At 44.6% G+C, this 25915-nt stretch overlaps 1 protein-coding gene across 1 annotated transcript in view; it reads left to right on the forward strand.

The window, feature by feature from the left end:
• The first annotated feature begins 6543 nt into the window (after positions 1 to 6543).
• The window catches only part of LOC149439394 (DNA (cytosine-5)-methyltransferase 3A-like), a 449390-nt gene continuing 430018 nt past the window's right edge, over positions 6544 to 25915 (forward strand). The window contains exon 1 of the mRNA XM_089659024.1: positions 6544 to 6648. The gene's annotated coding sequence lies outside the window, so the exon portion shown is untranslated. The remainder of the gene's footprint in view (positions 6649 to 25915) is intronic.

Here is a 25915-nt window from a genome sequence, read left to right on the forward strand (position 1 = left end):
TACATAAGGGGGGATATGATCTCCATGTATAATACATAAGGGGGGATATGATCACCATGTATATTACATAAGGGGGGATATGATCTCCATGTATAATACATAAGGGGGGATATGATCACCATGTATATTACATAAGGGGGATATGATCTCCATGTATAACACATAAGGGGGGAGATATGATCACCATGTATAATACATAAGGGGGGATATGATCACTATGTATAATACATAAGGGGGGGTATGATCTCCATGTATAATACATAAGGGGGGATATGATCTTTATGTATAATACATAAGGGGGGATATGATCTCCATGTATAATACATAAGGGGGGATATGATCTCCATGTATAATACATAAGGGGGGATATGATCTCCATGTATAATACATAAGGGGGATATGATCACCATGTATAATACATAAAGGGGGATATGATCTCCATGTATAATACATAAGGGGGGGATATGATCTCCATGTATAATACATAAGGGGGGATATGATCTCCATGTATAATACATAAGGGGGATATGATCACCATGTATAATACATAAGGGGGGATATGATCTCCATGTATAATACATAAGGGGGGATATGATCTCAATGTATAATACATAAGGGGTATATGATCTCCATGTATAACACATAAGGGGGGATATGATTTTCATGTATAACACATACGGGGGGATATGATCTCCATGTATAACACATAAGGGGGGAGATATGATCTCCATGTATAATACATAAGGGGGGATATGATCACCATGTATAATACATAAGGGGGATATGATCTCCATGTATAATACATAAGGGGGGATATGATCTCCATGTATAATACATAAGGGGGATATGATCACCATGTATATTACATAAGGGGGGATATGATCTCCATGTATAATACATAAGGGGGGATATGATGTCCATGTATAATACATAAGGGGGATATGATCTCCATGTATAATACATAAGGGGGATATGATCACCATGTATATTACATAAGGGGGATATGATCTCCATGTATATTACATAAGGGGGGATATGATCTCCATGTATAATACATAAGGGGGGATATGATCACCATGTATATTACATAAGGGGGGATATGATCTCCATGTATAATACATAAGGGGGGATATGATGTCCATGTGTAATACATAAAGGGGATATGATCTCCATGTATAATACATAAGGGGGAATATGATCTCCATGTATAATACATAAGGGGGGATATGATCACCGTGTATAATACATAAGGGGGGATATGATCTCCATGTATAATACATAAGGGGGATATGATCTCCATGTATAATACATAAGGGGGATATGATCTCCATGTATAATACATAAGGGGGGATATGATCTCCATGTATAATACATAAGGGGGGATATGATCACCGTGTATAATACATAAGGGGGATATGATCTCCATGTATATTACATAAGGGGGGATATGATCTCCATGTATAATACATAAGGGGGATATGATCACTATGTATAATACATAAGGGGGGGGTATGATCTCCATGTATAATACATAAGGGGGGATATGATCACCATGTATATTACATAAGGGGGATATGATCTCCATGTATAACACATAAGGGGGGAGATATGATCACCATGTATAATACATAAGGGGGGATATGATCACTATGTATAATACATAAGGGGGGGTATGATCTCCATGTATAATACATAAGGGGGGATATGATCTTTATGTATAATACATAAGGGGGGATATGATCTCCATGTATAATACATAAGGGGGGATATGATCTCCATGTATAATACATAAGGGGGGATATGATCTCCATGTATAATACATAAGGGGGATATGATCACCATGTATAATACATAAAGGGGGATATGATCTCCATGTATAATACATAAGGGGGGGATATGATCTCCATGTATAATACATAAGGGGGGATATGATCTCCATGTATAATACATAAGGGGGATATGATCACCATGTATAATACATAAGGGGGGATATGATCTCCATGTATAATACATAAGGGGGGATATGATCTCAATGTATAATACATAAGGGGTATATGATCTCCATGTATAACACATAAGGGGGGATATGATTTTCATGTATAACACATACGGGGGGATATGATCTCCATGTATAACACATAAGGGGGGAGATATGATCTCCATGTATAATACATAAGGGGGGATATGATCACCATGTATAATACATAAGGGGGATATGATCTCCATGTATAATACATAAGGGGGGATATGATCTCCATGTATAATACATAAGGGGGATATGATCACCATGTATATTACATAAGGGGGGATATGATCTCCATGTATAATACATAAGGGGGGATATGATGTCCATGTATAATACATAAGGGGGATATGATCTCCATGTATAATACATAAGGGGGATATGATCACCATGTATATTACATAAGGGGGATATGATCTCCATGTATATTACATAAGGGGGGATATGATCTCCATGTATAATACATAAGGGGGGATATGATCACCATGTATATTACATAAGGGGGGATATGATCTCCATGTATAATACATAAGGGGGGATATGATGTCCATGTGTAATACATAAGGGGGATATGATCTCCATGTATAATACATAAGGGGGAATATGATCTCCATGTATAATACATAAGGGGGGATATGATCACCGTGTATAATACATAAGGGGGGATATGATCTCCATGTATAATACATAAGGGGGATATGATCTCCATGTATAATACATAAGGGGGATATGATCTCCATGTATAATACATAAGGGGGGATATGATCTCCATGTATAATACATAAGGGGGGATATGATCACCGTGTATAATACATAAGGGGGATATGATCTCCATGTATATTACATAAGGGGGGATATGATCTCCATGTATAATACATAAGGGGGATATGATCACTATGTATAATACATAAGGGGGGGGTATGATCTCCATGTATAATACATAAGGGGGGATATGATCTTTATGTATAATACATAAGGGGGGATATGATCTCCATGTATAATACATAAGGGGGGATATGATCTCCATGTATAATACATAAGGGGGGATATGATCTCCATGTATAATACATAAGGGGGATATGATCACCATGTATAATACATAAGGGGGATATGATCACCATGTATAATACATAAGGGGGATATGATCTCCATGTATAATACATAAGGGGGGGATATGATCTCCATGTATAATACATAAGGGGGGATATGATCTCCATGTATAATACATAAGGGGGATATGATCTCCATGTATAATACATAAGGGGGGATATGATCACCGTGTATAATACATAAGGGGGATATGATCTCCATGTATATTACATAAGGGGGGATATGATCTCCATGTATAATACATAAGGGGGATATGATCACTATGTATAATACATAAGGGGGGGGTATGATCTCCATGTATAATACATAAGGGGGATATGATCACTATGTATAATACATAAGGGGGGGGTATGATCTCCATGTATAATACATAAGGGGGGATATGATCTCCATGTATAATACATAAGGGGGGATATGATCTCCATGTATAATACATAAGGGGGATATGATCACTATGTATAATACATAAGGGGGGGGTATGATCTCCATGTATAATACATAAGGGGGGATATGATCTCCATGTATAATACATAAGGGGGATATGATCACTATGTATAATACATAAGGGGGGGGTATGATCTCCATGTATAATACATAAGGGGGATATGATCACTATGTATAATACATAAGGGGGGGGTATGATCTCCATGTATAATACATAAGGGGGGATATGATCTCCATGTATAATACATAAGGGGGGATATGATCTCCATGTATAAATACATCAGTGGTTCATATAGTGAACTCTGTGTAGTTATTCACCCTGAGGTCATCACAGAGGACAAGGGGGCGCTCTTTACATCTGGAGGAAAAGAAATTTAATTTCCAAACATGGAAAGGTTTCTTCACAGTAAGAGCTGTGAAAATGTGGAATAGACTCCCTCAAGAGTTGGTTGGGGCCAGCTCAGTGGATTGCTTTAAAAAAGTCCTGGATTGTTTCTTGGATACACAGAATATCCAGGGAATATCCGATTCCCTCTCGGGGGATAAGGATGGAATTTTTTTTCTAGCAGGTGCAAATTGGATCATGCTTTGCTGGGTTTTTTCTGCCTTCCTCTGGATCAAGTGTGGGTATAGGATTATAAAGTTTTTTTTTTCTATGGTTGAACTGGATGGACTTTTGTCTTTTTTTTAGCCAGACTAACTATGTAACTATGTACGCCATAAACCGGCCACAACCAGGTGCTCTTCGCAAGATTTCTGATAGAGGAGTGAAAAGAGTTATCAGAAGAGTTGTCCAATATCCAAGGACCACTGGTGGAGAGCTTCAGAAAGACCTGGAATTAGCAAGTACAATTGTTTCAAAGAAACAAATAGGTAATGCACTCAGCCGCCATGGGCTGTATGCTCGCTCACCGCGCAGGACCCCATTGCCGAAGGAAAAGCATGTTGAAGCTCGTTTAAAGTTTGCTGCACAACATTTAGACAAGCCTGTGATAAACTGGGAGAATATAGTCTGGTCAGATGAAACCAAAATGGAACTCTTTGGATGAGATAATACACACCATGTTTGGAGGTCAAATAGCACTGCACATCACCCCAAAAACACCATACCAACTGTGAAGCATGGAGGTGGGAACATCATGGTGTGGGGCTGTTTTTCAACATATGGTACCGGCAAACTTCATGTCATTGAAGGAAGGATGACTGGATAAATGTACCAAGACATTCTTGATAAAAATCTGCCGCCATCTACCAGGATGATGAAGATGAAACGAGGGCGGACATTTCAGCAAGACAATGATCCTAAACACAAAGCCAAGGAAACTCTCAATTGGTTTCAGGGAAAGAAAATAAAGCTGCTAGAATGGGCCAGCCAATCACCTGACTTGAATCCAATAGACAATCTATAGAAAGAACAAAAGATCAGAGTTCACTGAAGAGGCCCACAGAACCTTCAAGATCTAAAGACTGTGTGGAACAGGGGCAGACTGACAACTTATGGGGCCCCCAGGCAATAGGGGATCATGGGGCCCCTGTGTCCTTGCCCAAACTCAAAAAAGCCTATGAAAAAGGTACCAGGGGCATCTCATGGGGCCCCCTACTGACCCCGGGCCCTCGGGCAGTGCCCGAGTTTCCAAATGATCAGTCCGCCCCTGATGTGGAAGAATGGGTCAAAATCACACCTGAGCAATGCATGCCACTAGTTTCTCCATACAGGAGGCATGTTGAAGCTGTCGTTACCAACAAAGGATTTTATACGAAGTAATAAATACATTTCAGTTAGCGTGTTCAATACTTTTTCCCCGTGTCATTCCATTTTATTACACATAACTTAATTTCTGAACGTATTTGTTTTGGTTTCTTTGTATGTATGGATTGCATGGGTTGTTACTGAATATTTCATGTCAATAGCACCTTTAGAAATATATTTACTGAGAAAATGGTGACGTGTGCAATAGTTATTTTACCCGCTGTATCAGTGTGTGTGTAGCACTCTAGGATCCATCCAAAGATATCATTGTGCATGTAGTGCATGCTCTACAACCCCATCCACAGATATGTGTGTATATAGTGAATGCTGTAGGACCCATCCACAGATTATCAGTGTGTATGTAGTGCATGCTCTAGAACCCCAACCACAGATACAGTATGTGTGTATATAGTGAATGCTCTAGGACCCATCCACAGATATCAGTGTGCATGTACTGCAGACTGTAGGACCCATCCACAGATATCAGTGCGCATGTACTGCAGGCTGTAGAACCCCAGCCACAGATATCGGTGTGTATGTAGTGCAGGCTCTAGGAACCATCCCTAGATATCAGTGTGTATGTACTACAGGCTGTAGAACCCCAACCACAGATATCAGTGTGTATGTACTTCAGGCTCTAGAACCCCAGCCACAGATATCAGTGTGTATATAGTGAATACTCTAGGACCCCAGCTCACATATCGGTGTATATGTAGTGCAGGCTCTAGGACTTATGCACAGATATTAGTGTTTATGTAGTGCAGGCTGTAGGACCCATCCACAGATATCTGTATGTTTGTAGTGCAGGCTCTAGAACCCCAGCCACAGATATCAGTGTGCATGTAGTGCAGGCTCTAGGACCCATCCACAGATATCAGTGTGCATGTAGTGCAGGCTCTAGGACCCATCCACAGATATCAGTGTGCATGTAGTGCAGGCTCTAGGACCCATCCACAGATATCAGTGTGCATGTAGTGCAGGCTCTAGGACCCATCCCTAGATATCAGTGTGCATGTAGTGCAGGCTCTAGGACCCATCCACAGATATCAGTGTGCATGTAGTGCAGGCTCTAGGACCCATCCCTAGATATCAGTGTGCATGTAGTGCAGGCTCTAGGACCCATCCACAGATATCAGTGTGCATGTAGTGCAGGCTCTAGGACCGGGCAGTGCAGAGTCAGCTCTGGCTGCTGCACTGATCGGAGGAGGAGGAGGAGGAGGAGGCGGTGCAGCAGCAGCAGCCGGGGGGACACAGACAGCACTGAGGGGGACACAGGAGGAGAAGGAGGGACCCCCCATCCAGGACCGATCACTTGCCCGGGGTAAGTAGCCGGGGTTGTCATGGCTTGTACTGTGCTCCTATATATGGGGGCGCCATGCGTTCTTTGCTGGGGCATGGCAGATTCCTCCCGGCAGAGCTGTCAGTGGGCACTGTGATGGAGGGCAGTGCAGGGGCTCCTCTGCCCACCCTGTTCTGGCACAGTGCTGACGGTGCCCTGTGTGAGCTGGCAATGCTACCCTGCCTATGTGTGCCAACCTCTTCTGCCTGCCCCCCATGTGTGCCATCCTCCTCTATCTACCCCTTGTATGTGCCGTCCTCTGTCTGCCCCTTGTATGTGCCATCCTCCTCTATCTACCCCTTGTATGTGCCGTCCTCTGTCTGCCCCTTGTATGTGCCATCCCCCTCTATCTACCCCTTGTGTGCCATCCTCCTCTGTCTGCCCCTTGTGTGCCATCCTCCTCTGTCTGCCCCTTGTATGTGCCATCCCCCTCTATCTACCGCTTGTGTGCCATCCTCCTCTGTCTGCCCCTTGTATGTGCCGTCCCCCTCTATCTACCCCTTGTGTGCCATCCTCCTCTGTCTGCCCCTTGTATGTGCCGTCCTCCTCTGTCTGCCCCTTGTATGTGCCGTCCTCCTCTGTCTGCCCCTTGTATGTGCCGTCCTCCTCTGTCTGCCCCTTGTATGTGCCGTCCTCCTCTGTGTGCCCCTTGTGTGCCGTCCTCCTCTGTCTGCCCCTTGTATGTGCCATCCCCCTCTATCTACCCCTTGTGTGCCATCCTCCTCTGTCTGCCCCTTGTATATGCCATCCTTCTCTGCTGCCCCTTGTATGTGCCATCCTCCTCTGTCTGCCCCTTGTATATGCCATCCTTCTCTGCTGCCCCTTGTATGTGCCGTCCTCCTCTGTCTGCCCCTTGTGTGTGCCGTCCCCCTCTATCTACCCCTTGTGTGCCGTCCTCCTCTGTCTGCCCCTTGTATGTGCCGTCCTCCTCTGTCTGCCCCTTGTATGTGCCATCCTCCTGCCTGCCCCTTGTATGTGCCATCCTCCTCTGTCTATCCCTTGTGTGCCATCCTCCTCTGTCTGCCCCTTGTATGTGCCGTCCTCCTCTGTCTGCCCCTTGTGTGCCATCCTCCTGTCTGCCCCGTGTGTGCCATCCTCCTCTGTATGCCCCTTGTGTGCAATCCTCCTCTATCTACCCCTTGTGTGCCATCCTCTTCTGTCTGCCCCTTGTGTGCCATCCTCCTCTGTCTGCCCCTTGTATGTGCCATCCTCCTCAGTCTGCCCCTTGTATGTGCCATCCTCCTCTGTCTGCCCCGTGTGTGCCATCCTCCTCTGTCTGCCCCGTGTGTGCCATCCTCCTCTGTCTACCCTCTTGTGTGTGCCATCCTCCTTTGTCTGCCCCTTGTATGTACCATCCTCCTCTGTCTGCCCCGTGTGTGCCATCCTCCTCTGTCTACCCCCTTGTGTGTGCCATCCTCCTTTGTCTGCCCCTTGTATGTGCCATCCTCCTCTGTCTGCCCCGTGTGTGCCATCCTCCTCTGTCTGCCCCGTGTGTGCCATCCTCCTCTGTCTACCCCCTTGTGTGTGCCATCCTCCTCTGTCTGCCCCTTGTATGTACCATCCTCCTCTGTCTGTCCCGTGTGTGCCATCCTCTTCTGTCTGCCCCTTGTATGTGCCATCTTCTTTTATTTACTCCTTGTGTGTGCCATCCTCCTCTGTCTTCCCCCTATATGTGCCATCCTGCCCCCTGTATGTGCCATCCTCCTCTCTGCCCCCTGTGTGAGCCATCCTCCTCTGTCTGCCCCCTGTGTTTGCCATCCTCCTCTATCTGCCCCCTGTGTGTGCCATCCTCCTCTGTCTGCCCCGTGTGTGCCATCCTCCTCTGTCTACCCCCTTGTGTGTGCCATCCTCCTTTGTCTGCCCCTTGTATGTGCCATCCTCCTCTGTCTGCCCCGTGTGTGCCATCCTCCTCTGTCTGCCCCGTGTGTGCCATCCTCCTCTGTCTGCCCCCTGTGTTTGCCATCCTCTATCTGCCCCCTGTGTGTGCCATCCTCCTGTCTGCCCCCTGTGTGTGCCATCCTCCTGTCTGCCCCCTGTGTGTGCCATCCTCCTGTCTGCCCCCTGTGTGTGCCATCCTCTATCTGCCCCCTGTGTGTGCCATCCTCCTCTGTCTGCCCCCTGTGTGTGCCATCCTCCTCTGTCTGCCCCCTGTGTTTGCCATCCTCCTCTGTCTGCCCCCTGTGTGCCATCCTCCTCTGTCTGCCCCCTGTGTGTGCCATCCTCCTGTCTGCCCCCTGTGTGTGCCATCCTCCTGTCTGCCCCCTGTGTGTGCCATCCTCCTGTCTGCCCCCTGTGTGTGCCATCCTCCTGTCTGCCCCCTGTGTGTGCCATCCTCCTGTCTGCCCCCTGTGTGTGCCATCCTTCTCTGTCTGCCCCCTGTGTGTGCCATCCTCCTGTCTGCCCCCTGTGTGTGCCATCCTCCTGTCTGCCCCCTGTGTGTGCCATCCTCCTGTCTGCCCCCTGTGTGTGCCATCCTCTATCTGCCCCCTGTGTGTGCCATCCTCCTCTGTCTGCCCCCTGTGTGTGCCATCCTCCTCTGTCTGCCCCCTGTGTGTGCCATCCTCCTCTGTCTGCCCCCTGTGTGCCATCCTCCTCTGTCTGCCCCCTGTGTGTGCCATCCTCCTGTCTGCCCCCTGTGTGTGCCATCCTCCTGTCTGCCCCCTGTGTGTGCCATCCTCCTGTCTGCCCCCTGTGTGTGCCATCCTCCTGTCTGCCCCCTGTGTGTGCCATCCTCCTGTCTGCCCCCTGTGTGTGCCATCCTTCTCTGTCTGCCCCCTGTGTGTGCCATCCTCCTGTCTGCCCCCTGTGTGTGCCATCCTCCTGTCTGCCCCCTGTGTGTGCCATCCTCCTGTCTGCCCCCTGTGTGTGCCATCCTTCTCTGTCTGTCATGTCCTTCAGATCTTACTAAGGCCTGGCACCAGGCATAGTCTATGTGCCAGGCGTGCTAACCCTTTCCTGGATGGCCAGACTGGCACTGCCCAGCAGAGAGTCATGCCTCCATCTGATTTGGGCCCCCACCCACAATGACATTGGCAGACACTGTGCAGATCTTGGCTGGGGGGGGGGATAATTTGCTCCCAGAAATGCCCATGAGCGGTGAATGGCCCTTCCTTCGGCCCCGTGCTGAGCTGAGATATTGATCTCAGCCACCTGTAGCTTGTTGCTGCGCGGGGTTAAATGGGGTTACCGGCACAGCCCGTCCCCTTCCCCTCCATCCTTCTCTTTGGCTCGGTTGGGGGTCTCTAGCGTCCATTCTAGATGGAGGATTTATTTCCCGGTGTGCTGTGTTTTTGGGGGTCTCTCCAGCTGTCAATGTGGGGGTGGTTTGGGGCAGCTACAAAGGCCGGAATAATATTGCAGCCTAAACTTTGTGTGTGCCGACAGGGAGGGCTTTACGATGTTCAATATTTACCTTGTTTATCCAAGCCGGAGGGGGGAGAATCAGGAAGAAGGGTGTGCGCTACATGGAGGCAAAGGGGGGGGCACTTCATTTTCTAATCGCTGGATAATCTGATCTCTCCTCACATCGTCCTCATTTACCCCTGACTGTGCCCTAACCACAAGCAGGTTCACATTTCATCCTGGGGGGGTTGGCTGTTAACCGTTTGCAGCATTTCCTGTGGCAGGCAAGGGGTTAATATCACTAAGATGGGATTCTGGACCCCCCCCTCCCCTCCATGCACCGGCTTCCATAGCCACGTACATTTATCCAGTCGTCGCTGTAGGCCCTGAGTCGCAATACAACGCCAACCAGGCCTGACCAGGAGCCAGTCAACCTCCCTCCTCCTTCATCTGCGTTTACCTAGTCCACCACAGGAAACAAAACATGGCGGTGAGATTTCTGTGGATTCACCTGCCACTGTGCAGTCTTCCTCCAACGTTCCTGTCCGGGGGAAGCGATTCCTGTATTTTTATTACTAGATTTGGAATTCTATTTTTCTTTATACTTCCAGAATAATAATCTTGGACTGCCGTACCTTTTGGGGTTTCCTGTACCCCAATACTGTCCACTTCGGTTTAAGTGCACCTATCATCTGATCTCGTCTCAGAAGTCCAAAAGAGGACTTGTGTACCTTTGCGAATCTTCACGAGTATGCGAGGAGCCTCAATGTACCCACCCCTCACCCTCCGATCAGTTGCAGGAGGTGAGGGGCCAGCCTTTGACTTTTTGTAAAGAGTCAGTAGTCGCATACTGGGAGGGCAGGGGCCAGTCCTTGACTTTCCCTGATAAGTTATTATTTTCATATCAGGAGGGGAAGGGCTAGCGCTTGACTTTTATCTAAAGAGTCAATATTTGCATACCAGGAGGGGAGGGGTCATTCCTTGACTTTTCCTAAAGTGCCCATGTTTGCATGCCAGGATGGGAGGAGCCATTCCTCGACTTTTCCTTAAGGGTCCATATTTGCATACCAGGAGAGCAGGGGACAGACTTTGGTATTTAGTATTTTCATATCAGGAATTTGTTCTAAAGGGGAGGGGCTGTTCCTTGAAATTTCCTGAAGAGTCAGTATTTGCATAACAAGAGCGGAGGGGCCAGCTCTTGACTTTCTCTGAAAAGTTAATATTTTCACACCAGGGAAGGGGGGGGGGGTACAGCCCTTGACTTATTTCTAAAGGGGGAGGGGCCATTCCTTGACAGTTCCTAAAGAGTCATTATTTGCATGGCAAGAACGGAGGGGCCAGCCCTTGACTTTCTCTGAAAAATTAATATTTGCATATCAGAAGGGAAAGAGCCAGCCCTTGATGTTTTCTTAAAAGTCAGTATTTTGTCTATTAGGAGGGTAGGGGCCAGCTCCTGACTTTTTCTGAAAAGTCAATATTTGCCTATCAGGAGGGGAGGGGCCAGCTCTTTGCTTTCTCTGAAAAGTTAATATTTGCATATCAGAAGGAGAATGACCAGCCCTTGATGTTTTCTGAAAAGTCAATATTTTCCTAACAGGAGGGGAGGAACCAGCTTTTGGCTTTCTCTGAGAGGTCAGTGCGCACATATCTGGAGGGGAGGGGCCAGCTCTTGGCTTTCACTGAGAGGTCAGTGCGCGCATATCTGGAGGGGAGGGGCCAGCTCTTGGCTTTCACTGAGAGGTCAGTGCGCGCATATCGGGAGGGGAGGGGCCAGCTCTTGGCTTTCTCTGAGAGGTCAGTGCGCGCATATCTGGAGGGGAGGGGCCAGCTCTTGGCTTTCACTGAGAGGTCAGTGCGCGCATATCTGGAGGGGAGGGGCCAGCTCTCGGCTTTCTCTGAGAGATCAGTGCGCGCATATCGGGAGGGGAGGGGCCAGCTCTCGGCTTTCTCTGAGAGGTCAGTGTGCGCATATCGGGAGGGGAGGGGCCAGCTCTTGGCTTTCTCTGAGAGGTCAGTGTGCGCATATCGGGAGGGGAGGGGCCAGCTCTCTGCTTTCTCTGAGAGGTCAGTGTGCGCATATCGGGAGGGGAGGGGCCAGCTCTTGGCTTTCTCTGAGATGTCAGTGTGCGCATATCGGGAGGGGAGGGGCCAGCTCTTGGCTTTCTCTGAGAGGTCAGTGTGCGCATATCAGGAGGGGAGGGGCCAGCTCTTGGCTTTCACTGAGAGGTCAGTGCGCGCATATCAGGAGGGGAGGGGCCAGCTCTTGGCTTTCACTGAGAGGTCAGTGCGCGCATATCGGGAGGGGAGGGGCCAGCTCTTGGCTTTCTCTGAGACGTCAATGTGTGCATATCAGAAGGGGAGGGGCCAGGCCTTGGCTTTCTTTGAAAAGTCAATATTTGCATATCAGGAGAGGAGGTGCCAGTGCTTGACTGTAAAGGTCACTATTTGTACCTAGAGCCCCCCCCCCCCCCCCAAAAAAAAAAACAAAAAACAATGTTTATAGGACTACAATAGACTGCCACACAAGATAAAAAAAGAAAATAATAATAAAATGAGATTCAGAACGGAAGAATTTCAGCAAAAGTGTAATTCCTGATGGCACTGGGGCCGGGCCAGGTCGGGTAATCAGTGACAGGTACATGTTGGAAGTTGCTCATCGGTCTGGGGTACGAAGGCACCCAGTAATGGGCAGTCTGGAACAAGGTAGTTATATGTAGGCTTGTAAGATAAATTCATAAGCTGCCATTGCTGACCTCCTAGGTGTCATGCTGATCCTCTGGCTTTAGATTTTATTGATTTTATTCGCTGGCACTGAATGCCAGGGACAGGAGACTCTGTGTTTTTGTTGCTGTCAGTGACGCATAGCATTCTTGAATTCAGAGGGTCAGCATGACAGCCCAAAATTTCACCAGTGGCGGTCTTTATGTGGCTGTCAGGCTGGGTTAGTAATTTGGTGGCTGACACCCAGCAAAGGGATTCCTCTGTTGTGATGCCAACCTGCCCGGGCACTGCACCATGCAATGGGTGAGAGGTCATGAATCACTGGTGGACATGGACATTACAGTGAAACCGTAGAGTTTGTAAACGTGATCTGGTTACAGAGAAACAAATAATTGATACTTTGTCATCATTTCAGGAACACTTTTGGGATAATTGATGGTTATTTTATATCGTTTGTAACTGTCCTGCACCCTAACTGTTCACAGCACAGTCCATAGAAAATGCACGTGCATCTACGCATGACAAAGCGCTGACATGCTTTTTTCTAAGCGTTTTGTTTCATTTTACTGTGAGTTGAACTTCTTTATTTTATATGCATTTTTCTGTACAGGCCACATCAATGAGATAAAACATGGTCATGGTGTGCCATTTAATGATAGTGTCTGTTCCCATCTCTGCTCTGCAGTGCAGTGTGTTTTGAAAAATACAACATCAGAATTTTTTTCAGCATTTTAGTGCGTTGGCAGACTGAAAGAAGTCAATGGCAATGCATCAAAGCGCATGTAACATGCATTTTGTTGTGTTAGCAACAGGTATTAACTAGTGATGCACCAATATATCGGCTACCGAAAATTATCGGCCGGGTTATCGGCGTTTCGCCGGTAGTAGGTGCCAATAATAATTGACTTCAATGCAAAATCACATCACGTTGACCAATGCAAAATTGTGTGCCATTGACTTCAATGCAAAAAAGCCCTCTATTGACTTCAGTGCAAAATTGCATCGCATTGGCTTCAAAGCAAAAACACCCCCTATTGATTTCAATGCCAAATCGTGTCCCATTGACGTCAATGCAAAATCACGTTTCATTGACTTCAACATACACACACCCGCTATTGACTTCAACGCAAAAATGCCCCCTATTGACTTCAATGCAAAAACACCCCCTATTGATTTCAATGCAAGATCGTGTTCCATTGATGTTAATGCAAAATCTCGTCCCATTGAATTCAACATACAAACACCCCCTATTGACTTCAACGCAAAAACGCCCCCTATTGACGTCAACGCAAAAACGCCCTCTATTGACTTCAATACAAAATAACGTTTCATTGATGTCCATTCCAAAACGCGCCCTATTGACTGCAATACAAAATAACCTTTCATTGACCTTCATTTAAAAACACCCCCTATTGACTGCAATACAAAATAACCTTTCATTGACATTCATTTAAAAACGCCCCCTATTGACTGCAATACAAAATAATGTTTCATTGACGTCCATTCAAAACCGCCCCCTATTGACTTCAACGCAAAAAACGCCCACTATTGACTTCAATACAAAATAACGTTTCATTGACGTCCATTCAAAAACGCCCCCTATTGACTGCAATACAAAATAACGTTTCATTGACGTTCATTCAAAAATGCCCCCTATTGACTACAATACAAAATAATGTTTCATTGACGTACATTCAAAAATGCCCCCTATTGACTTCAACGCAAAAAACGCCCACTATTGACTTCAATACAAAATAACGTTTCATTGACGTCCATTCAAAAACGCCCCCTATTGACTGCAATACAAAATAACGTTTCATTGACGACCATTCAAAAACGCCCCCTATTGACATCAATGCAAAAACGCCCCCATATTGATTTCAATGCAAAATCGTGTCCCATTGACTTCAATGTATAAATGCCCCCTAATGACTTCAATGCAAAAACGCCTCCATTTAAATTTTTATTTTTCTATATTTGATTTATTTTCTGTCCAATTTTTGTGCGTTACTTTCAATAAAATGTATTTAACGTAACTGAATTGCATTTTTAAAATTTTAATAAAAATTCATATTCATTTAAATTCATTATAATAATTAAAAAGTCGAATATAATACAATTGTGTATAAAAAATATATATATTTTCTAAAAAATGTCCATTTCAGTTTCGGTTTGGTTTTCGGCCAAGTGCATCCTGAATTTTCGGTTTCGGTCCAGACTTTTCATTTCGGTGCTCCACTAGTATTAACTAACCTTGGCCAATGGCTGTTAAACCCCCCTGGCGGTATTCCCGAGTGTAGCTCGGGGTAAAGTTTCAGTACCAAAAGCAGTAACCCCGAGCTACACTCGGGCTTACCATGCGGTGCTGCATAGGGAGTCCCTGCAGAGCTTACCTTATCCCACAATGCGTCTCCTGCAGCGTCCCTGGCCATCTCCTCCGTCCGATGCCGGCATCCGGCTTCCTTGTTCCGGTCCCTGTGATGTCGGGACGTACGGGCGCCGGAACCGGCGGCAAATTTGAAATTTTTAAAAAATTAAATTTTTAAAAAAATGATTATTACATAGTAAAACATTGCTGTTTCAAAACATTTCACATACATTTTGTCCCGAGTGCTTTGTCCTGCGCCCTGCCTGCATTTTTACTGTTCTTTTTGCCTGGAAACTGAGAAACGTCCATGGCGTCCAAAAAGCGTCCCTTTAGGTCAAAATCGGTTTTAGACCGGCTAGAGAACAGCGATAGTAAATCAGAACCACTTGCAGAATTGAGTGATAATGATTCGTGGGGGAAATTCGTCATCAAACACTGAAAACGATTCTGCGACTTTGCTCAGTGATGTGTGAACTTGGCGCTCTATTTCAAATGTCAGTGTTTTTGGTTTGATTATATTATTGAATTACATTTATTATTATTATATTATTATTTTTTATGATTATTTATTAAATTATAATTTATGATTTCGTCTTTCAAGTTTTATCATACCCGGGATGTTTACTAGACTGTTGTTCGGACAGATTTCAGTGAGTTATTCCTAAATTACAGGCCTACAATAAAAAAAATACATATTTCCATGCAAAAAAATGTACCGCTTTGAGCACCAAAAATCTGAAATATTCATACCACTAGGGAGGTTAACTCTATCCAATTTAAATCCTAAAGTGGAGAGTGAAAAAAAACACATCAATAATGCACGTGAACACGTCAGCAAAATGCACGTTGACACATGACACTGTTATGTGGAGTCATTATTAGCATGTTTAACCCCTTCCTGACAGCTCCAGTCCCTTACCCCCGGTTCACACTTAAGCGTCTTCCGCAGCGTTTTGCAGAAACGCAGTACAGTCCATTTAACATTTCTTATGGAGCATGTTCACATCTCTGCGTTTTCACTTGTTGCATTTTTTAAAAGGGTCAGGGACTTTTTTTAACTCGTTTTTTGTTCTATAGACTTCAATGGTAATGCTGCATGTTTTTTATGTGTTTTGTATTTTAAATCTGCCTAGCAACAAGAAAAAAAAAAACAAAAAACCTTGCAAAACACATAAAAAACGCAACGCAAAATGCAATGCAGAAACGGCTCAAACGCAACCTGCATAGGTGTGAACCTAGCCTAAGTTTTGAACTCCCATCGGCGGGAAGGATCGGCGATAATGTGATCACTGTGATTGGCTGTCACAGTGGTCACATGATTGGGAGCCAGTTTCAATCCTGAAATGATGGAACCTGGGAAGACAGCCAGGCACCACACTTTCTCTGAGTGAAGTCAGCAGTAGAAGCTCCAGAGATGAGGAATGAGGACTTCATTGAGCTTAAACATGGCCCGGCTTGTGTGTTGGGCAATGATTGATCACTAAATATTTACTATGGCAGCAGATTTGTGAGGTTATAGCAGGACATCGAGGAGAAGGCATGGCCCAGGAATAAGTTCTTCCATCTGACTTTTGTTGGGGGGGGGGGGTAGTATTTTTGATAAAGTTTTAGGTGTGTAAATTCTGCTGTTACTATTTTAGCCCGGGTTTACATATATGCGAACGTTTCGGAGTCTCGCAGGATCCCTTCATCAGTTTTAATGAACGATCACACAATTAAAGCAAGGCAACGTTTCGGAGTCTCGCAGGAACCCTTCATCAGCTTTAATGAACGATCATATAGTTACAGCAAGGGAACGTTTCGGAGTCTCGCAGGACCCCTTCATCAGTTTTGATGAACGATCACATAGTTACAGCAAGGGAATGTTTCGTAGTCTTGCAGGACCCCTTCATCAGTTTTAATGAACGATCACATAGTTACAGCAAGGGAATGTTTCGGAGTCTCGCAGGACCCCTTCATCAGTTTTAGTGAACGATCACATAGTTACAGCAAGGCAACGTTTCGGAGTCTCGCAGGACCCCTTCATCAGTTTTAGTGAACGATCACATAGTTACAGCAAGGCAACGTTTCGGAGTCTCGCAGGACCCCTTCATCAGTTTTAATGAACGATCACATAGTTACAGCAAGGCAACGTTTCGGAGTCTCATTGGACCCCTTCATCAGTTTTAATGAACGATCACATAGTTACAGCAATGGAACGTTTCGGATTCTCGCAGGACCCCTTCATCAGTTTTAATGAATGATCACATAGTTACAGTAAGGCAGCATTTCGGAGTCTCGCAGAACCCCTTCATCAGTTTTGATGAACGATCACATAGTTACAGCAAGGCAACGTTTCGGAGTCTCGCAGGACCCCTTCATCAGTTTTGATGAACGATCACATAGTTACAACAAGGGAACGTTTCGGAGTCTCGCAGGACCCCTTCATCAGTTTTGATGAACGATCACATAGTTACAACAAGGGAACGTTTCGGAGTCTCGCAGGATCCCTTTATCGGTTTTAATGAACGATCACATAGTTACAGCAAGGGAATGTTTCGGAGTCTCGTAGGATCCCTTCATCAGTTTTGATGAACGATCACATAGTTACAGCAAGGCAACGTTTTGGAGTCTCGCAGGACCCCTTCATCAGTTTTAATGAACAATCACATAGTTACAGCAAGGGAACGTTTCGGAGTCTCGTAGGACCCCTTCATCAGTTTTAATGAACGATCACATAGTTACAGCAAGGGAACGTTTTGGAGTCTTACAGGACCCCTTCATCAGTTTTAATGAACGATCACATAGTTACAGCAATGGAATGTTTCGGAGTCTCGCAGGACCCCTTCATCAGTTTTAATGAATTATCACATAGTTACAGCGAGGCAACATTTCAGAGTCTCGCAGGACCCCTTCATCAGTTTTGATGAACGATCACATAGTTACAGCAAGGGAATGTTTCGGAGTCTCGCAGGACCCCTTCATCAGTTTTAGTGAACGATCACATAGTTACAGCAAGGGAATGTTTAGGAGTCTCGCAGGACCCCTTCATCGGTTTTAATGAACAATCACATAGTTACAGTGAGGCAACGTTTCAGAGTCTCGCAGGACCCCTTTATCAGTTTTAATGAACAATCACATAGTTACAGCAAGGGAACGTTTCGGAGTCTCGCAGGACCCCTTCATCAGTTTTAATGAACAATCACATAGTTACAGCAAGGGAACGTTTTGGAGTCTCGCAGGACCCCTTCATCAGTTTTAATGAACGATCACATAGTTACAGCAAGGGAACGTTTCGGAGTCTCGTAGGACCCCTTCATCAGTTTTAATGAACGATCACATAGTTACAGCAAGGCAACGTTTCGGAGTCTCGTAGGACCCCTTCATCAGTTTTAATGAATGATCACATAGTTACAGCAAGGGAATGTTTCGGAGTCTCGCAGGACCCCTTCACCAGTTTTAATGAACGATCACATAATTACAGCAAGGGGATGTTTCAGAGTCTCATAGGATCCTTTCATCAGTTTTGATGAGCGATCACATAATTACAGCAAGGCAACGTTTCGGAGTCTCGCAGGATCCCTTCATCAGGCCTGATGAGACTTTGAAACGTCCTTGCCTTGCTGTAACTATGTGATCGTTCAGTAAAACGTTTGGACCCTTATTGGTGATCCTCGGTGTGCTGGTGACATTCTCCCTTGTTGATTCTGTTCAGTTCCAGCCGATGGGCGCTGCAACACCCACTTACACACACCGCCATTTTAACTCAGGAACGTGTGTGTTTGGATTGTACACTTATAAATTGCATTCTGTCAGCCGATTCACTGTTGGGGGGTTGCACAATTTGTATCACCCGACACCCCCGCATGTATTTCTGGGTGTCAAGCAGGTGCCTTTTTTTCTACAGTTAGCCCTGCTGTGGGCCAGCAGCAGGGCTCACTTGTCAGGTGGAAGCATTCGGGTGGCTCCACTGCCACCCAATTTCTTCCACACATGCGGGTAAAGTAACACACATCCGCTCTGCTCCCCATCTCATTCATGACCCGGAAGTGACATGTAAGACTTCACTTCCGGGTGAGTTTTTGAGTTTCCTCAGCCAGCATGGTCTGGAAAGAATGTAATGCAGTGCAGTGCGCAGTTACCCAGTTCTGGGAGGACATTATATGATGTTGTCCCAGAAATCGCCCTCCCGCACGCCACCGGGGGCGCACATCCAGTGATCTCTGTGTTTTATGGATACAGCTGATCACGTGATGTGGTAAAAGGCCAATCACAGCGGCCTTTTACCACCTGATCATCTATGTCCAATGACAGCAGTTCACCGGGTAAATGCAGCTGCCGGTTATCGGCCACACTTTCCTGCTGTCACAGTGTGAGGAAAGTACTGCTGAGAACTGGCAATTGTCAGAGAATGGATCGGTACTGATGATCAGTCTGAAGTGCCACCCACCTGTGCCCATCAGTGCCACCAGTGAGTGCCCAGCAGTGCTGTCAGTCAGTGCCACCCATCAGTGCCATTTATCAGTGCCCATCAGTGCTGCCTATCTATGCCACCTCATCAGTGCCCATCAGTGCTGCCTATCAGTGTAGCCTCATCAATGTACATCAGTGAAGGAGTACTTGTTTGCAAAATTTTATAATAGAGACAAAACTTTTTGCTTTTTGCTTTTTTTTTGTTTATAGCGCAAAAAATAAAACACCCAGCGGCGATTAAATACCACCAAAAGAAAGCTCTATTTGTTTGAACAGAATTATAAAAATTTCATATGGGTACAATGTTGCATGATCGCGCAATTGTCATTCAAAGTGCTACAGCACTGAATGCTGACAACTGGCCTGGGCAGGAAGGGGGTATAAGTGCCCGGTAGGCGAGGGGTTAAAAAGTCGAACACAGTACAATTTTATATATCACTTTTTTTTTTTCTAACTGTCTGTTTCGGTTTTCGGCCAAGTGCATCCTGAATTTTCGGTTTCGGTCCAGAATTTTCATTTCGGTGCACCACTAATTACATACCTTATTTCAGGCCCAGCCATGATCTGTTGCTATGCAGAGAAAAGCACAGAGAGCCAGTGATAATGTCGCTGGTTCCAACATAAGGTATGTAATGTAAATGGAAAATTTTTAATAAGAATGTGATCATCATGTTGATGCAGGGGGAATAAGGGGGGGAGCGGACCAGGGAAGGCAAAATAATCTAATTAAACCAATAAATTTTAGCCTTAACTACAAAATTCTACTACAACACGAACGGCACCGGGACGTTGGGAATTTAGCCCGTGTGCATCCAATGGTGGAGTCTTCGCATGCCTGGGAGACACAGGGACAGTGTCCAGCCCCGTTGTCTGAAGCCTGTCAAATTCTATGACAGATGGAAATGCTGCATCTGGATTATGTATTGAGTGCCGCCCACGTTTAGTGCCCTTTGCGTTCAGGGATCTATGTCTGGCATGTGTCATTGTACAGATTAGAAAAAATGTGTAGCAGGTTAATAAAAGAAAGTCCAAAAAAAACTGTACCTGGTGGGATTATCCCCATGATGTAGAGAGGAGAATGACAGCCCCTTCAAACACAAGCTAGTGAAGACCCAGGCACGCTATCACTGTACTACGCATATTGCTGTACCGCACTTTACATGCGTTGGTGCCGTGCAATCCATTGGCCAATTGACATGCATTGCTTAACCACTTCAAGTCCGGACACTTTCACCCCCTTCCTGTCCAGGCCAATTTTCAGCTTTCAGCGCTATCACACTTTGAATGACAATTGCGTGGTAATGCAACACTGTACTCATATTAATTTTTTTGCATTTTTTTGATGCAGATAAAGCTTTATTTTGGTGGTATTTATTCGCCACTGGGATTTTTATTTTTTTTTGCTATGTAAATGAATAAGTCCAAAAATTTTGAAAAAAAGTGTTTTTCTTATAAAATTTAGCAAATAAATAGTATTTCATCATAAATCTTGGCCAAAATGTATTCCGTTATCTTTTTAGTAAAAAAAAAAAAAAAATAACCCAAATTAGTTTATAACCAAAAATTATAATTTTTAAACATTTTTTTTTACTATTATTTGTTTTTTATGTTTTTTTTACATACTGTCACCCTAGCAGTACAGTGTCACCATGGTGACACTGTACTACTTGTGGGGGGTGATGAAGATTTTTTTTTTTTTTTTTTACACTGATTGCTTTTACACCCACAAAGGCTGTAAAAGCAATCATTTCTCCTTCTCTCTAGCTGCATTCTTGCAGCCATTGAGAACTACTGTGTGAGCTGTGATTGGTCACAGCTTGTCACATGGTACAAGGTTGTCGTGAATAGCTTTATACCATGTGACCTCTGTGATCATTCACAGATTTCACACATAGTAAGCATTTTGCAAATAAATAATCTTTGTTCATAAATCTTGGCCAAAATGTATTCCGTTATCCTTTTAGTAAAAATCAAAAAAAAATAACCCAAATTAGTTTATAACCAAAAATTATAATTTTTAAACATTTTTTTATTATTATTTGTTTTTTTTTACATACTGTCACTCTAGCAGTACAGTGTCACCATGGTGACACTATACTACTTGTGGGGGGTGATGAAGATTTTTTTTTTTCTTACACTGATTGCTTTTACACCCACAAAGGCTGTAAAAGCAATCATTTCTCCTTCTCTCTAGCTGCATTCTTGCAGTCATTGAGAACTACTCTGTGAGCTGTGATTGGTCACAGCTTGCCACATGGTACAAGGTTGTTGTGAATAGTCCTGTACCATGTGACCTCTGTGATCATTCACAGATTTCACACGTAGTAAGCATTTTGCAAATAAATAATCTTTGTTCATAAATCTTGGCCAAAATTTATTCCGTTATCCTTTTAGTAAAAAAAAAAAAACCCAAATTAGTTTATAACCAAAAATTATAATAAAATGCTAAAAAGCACTGACACTGTACTAATGGCACTGGGCAGGAAGGGGTTAACATCTGGGGTGATCAAAGGATTAACTGTGTGCTGTTTTACATAGTGGGCTGTGTCTGTGATTCACTGTAAGCACACTGCTTTGCATGGCTGTGCAATGCACAGCCATGTAAAGCAGTGTGCATGAGCTGACAGATGAGAGAACTGTATTGTTTATATACAGTCCCCCCCCCCCGTCGGAGATGCTCGGCAATCACCAGGCGCTGGCGAGTAATCTCTATCTGGGACTCGATGATTTACAGCTGAGGCTGCGAATGGTGGTGTGGGTAGGGCCCCCTATCCAGAAATGTATGATCACGTGCCGCCCTGTAGCAGTACTTCTGCTATTGGGCGGACGGGAAGCGGTTAATGTGTGACACAAAGGAGCGGATTTACAAATGGTACTGGTAGCAGTCAGTAGACTGATCGGTAATCGGCTATGTCCAGTGGACACAGCAGGTGACAGATCCCACCACAGCGTGGCCCTTAGGGTGCATGAGAGGCGGGTTTTGGGAGTATGTCATATGATGTCCACCCAGAACAGTGAATGTCCTGCCCGGCCGTCATTTGACTATAGGCCGGGCTGGAAGTGGTTGTTAGTGGGGTGTATTTACTAAAGCTGTATAGGTAAAAGACACACAGTGAGCGCTCTCAAAGAAACAGCAGCTGAACATCCAGGATAAACGCATATAAAAATCCTCAATAAAACATATACATATAAAATGCAGCGCTGTAAAATGATCAAATCATGCAAATCAACACAATAATAGTCCTGAAAAGGTGCTCATTAATTCCCAGTGTCAATGGAAAGAATGCAAACTAACCAGAAGCGCATTTAAAGTATGCATATCATCATCCATTTCAGCACATATCCATTTTCTGACCAGAGGGAGAGAGGGGAATCTCCAGGATTTCTTACACACATGCGTACTTTAAATGCGCTTCTGGTTAGTTTGCATTCTTTCCATTGACACTGGGAATTAATGAGCACCTTTTCAGGACTATTATTGTGTTGATTTGCATGATTTGATCATTTTACAGCGCTGCATTTTATATGTATATCTATTTACTAAAGTCTAATAGACTGTGCACCTTGTACATTGCTCCCGAACTTAATAAATAAGGGGAAGCTCTGCTGCCTTCCATCATCCAATCATGTGCAAGCCAAAAAATTCCGTTTTTTTTTGTTTTCCTTGCATGTGATTCGGTATTCTTTGCAAAGTGTAGCTTCACCTCATTCATTAAGCTCCAGAGCAACTAAACTTGCAAAGTGCACAGTCTATTTGCCTTTAGTAAATCAACCCCAATGCATGGTAACACATGTGCATTGCATGCATCGCAGTTGATCCCATTGGTGTGAATGGGCCCCATAAAAGGTGTTTTGTATCCTGACAGGTTCAGGAAGCACACAGGTTACAAGCAATGTCATCTGAGTGTATGTTTTTCCTAGAAGTCAGGAGAAAAATCAAGGAAAAAAATCACTGGTTTATTATCAATGGAAATGATTACAAGTCAATAGTGATGTCACCAGCTCCTGCTGAAGTGATTGGCCGAGCATTGCTTCATGCCGTTGTAGGAAAAGGATAGGCATGCTATGTTTCTTCTCTTTCATCCCTCTCTCGCAGTCGCCGTCAGCTTGCCTATTTAATAGCATTAAGCCTTGCCCTGTCCGTGCTCCCATTCCCGCTAACCTCAGCCCTTATTGTATTGATTAACCACAAGTTCCCCTTCATAGGCATGTCATTTTGGGTTTGCTGCTGCCGTGAGTCTCCACTTTATGAATAAACAATGTCTGTATAGGGAATAGAAGATGAGGTTAGCTGAGGACTGGACTGCATTTCCAGATATGAGCCGTAGGGGGAGCTAATGGGCGTCCAGATACCACTTGAAGACTTTTTAGCTTTGGAAAGAATAGGGGTGATTTTAAACCCCTATTGGTTGTTGGCTTTTTTTTCGTGTGTGTTGATGACCCATTGGGGAGATTTCTTCTCACTACCTGTCCCATGGACACAACAGGAAGTGAGAGGAAATCTGTCCAAAGTCAGGCAAAGTCTCTCTTGGCTGTCCCCATTCAAGGAGTTCCCCTCTCCTCCATTCCCCTGACAACTGTCGGATCATGTTCAATCCTGGTGACCTTGTGATGGTGTGCACATGTTAACAAATGCACACACATGTTTAAAGTTGTTGGTTTTACTGAAATCACTTTGTCCATTCTGACCGCTCTCTCTGCAGTTGTTGTGGTACCACATTGACCAACAGGCTGCTATCCAGTACTTAACAACCTCTAATCAAGTGTGGAGCACTTCAGTCTGCTTGACAGCAGCCTGATGAGGCATGTCAAGGTGTTGTCAGGCATATTGTAACCAGTTTTTTTTGTAGCCTTTGCCAATGTAGTAAAAGCTTTGTTTTCTGGCAACTCGACCATGCAGCTCATTTTTGTTTGAGTATCACCATATTGTGCTCCCTAAAAACAACTGTACCATCTTTTTCCAGAGCAGCGTGTATATCTCCTGTGGTTACCTGCGGGTTTTTCTTTGTATCCTGAACAATTCTGGCAGTTGTGGCTGCAGTCTTTCTTGGTCTACCTGCCCTTGGCTTTGTATCGAGATCCCAGAATTCTTAATTGGTGATTGAACAGTACTGACTGGCTTTTGATACAAATATCCTTCTCCATCTTTATAAAGTTCCATTACCTTGTTATGCAGGTCTTTTGACAGTTCTTTTCTACTCCTCATGGCTCCGTATCTAGCTTGCTCAGCGCATCCACATGAAAGCTAACAAAGTCACTGACTTTTTATACACAGACACTAATTGCAATTTAAAAAGCCAGAAATGTGGGAAATTACCCTTTAATTGTCATTGTAACCCGTGTGTCACCTTCTGTATCTGTACCAAGGCCAAACATTGCAGGGGATAGAAACTTCCAATCAGAACCATTTGGGGGATTTCTGTTACCATTGTGATTTAAAAAAAGAGCCACATAACTATGTGATAATAAATGGCTTCATATGATCACTATCCCTAAATAAAAGACAGTTTTTTTGGCATGATCAGTTATATTTTCAATATCAATTCCAAAATTTCACAATTTCTGCCAGGGTATGCAAAGCTTTGGCATCAACTGTATGTATGTAGCGGTTAGGATTCCAGGTTTTCACCCAGTTTTTCACCCAGGCGGCCCGGGTTCGACTCGGTATGGGAAGATCCTAATTTTCTCCTAGATTGTAAGCTCCCAGGATCAGGGCTCTCCTATCCCTCTTGTATTGAACTGTATTGTTGCTGTATTGTCTCCCTTTATATTGTACAACGCTGAGCAAACTGTTGGTGCTAAATAAATCCTGTATAATAATAATAATACAATAGCCGGCAATGGAGATGACTCCATCCATGCTGTTTAGGGTAGATGGAGGGATCTAATAGATCTCTGTCATTCAGCCCACAGAGAAAAGAAATACAAAAGGATTTTAACCCATGAATGTGACGGAGAGTAAAGGAATTATTTGCCTGGCTCCTCCTTAAAGTGGTTGTAAACATCAGATATAAAATATGAACAAAGCATCTCCCTCTACAGCTTGTCTCTATAAGGCCCCATGTACACGGGACACTTCTGAACGATGGAAACTGACTGCTGGAAAACTTAGGTTAAAAAAGGTCTGTTTAGCCGCGTTTATGTGCGTTTTCGTTTAGCGTTTTCTCAGGAGACCTTCCAGAATGCACTGAAAAACAGTAAAAAATTAACTATTTCAGACATTTCGAGAGAAATGGAGAGAGCAGAAGCAGAGAGAGCAGTATTTGTTGAGATTAGCTGTCTTTTTTTTTTTGTGGTGTTTGGATGTGTTCCAGCTGTGCAGAAATGATTGCAGCAGTGTCTAATATATTTTTTTCATGCAAAATC

The sequence above is a fragment of the Staurois parvus genome, unplaced genomic scaffold (genome assembly GCF_062004578.1).
Source record: "Staurois parvus isolate SC_StPar_1 unplaced genomic scaffold, SC_StPar_1.0 ptg001130l, whole genome shotgun sequence".
NCBI classification, from domain to species: domain Eukaryota; kingdom Metazoa; phylum Chordata; class Amphibia; order Anura; family Ranidae; genus Staurois; species Staurois parvus.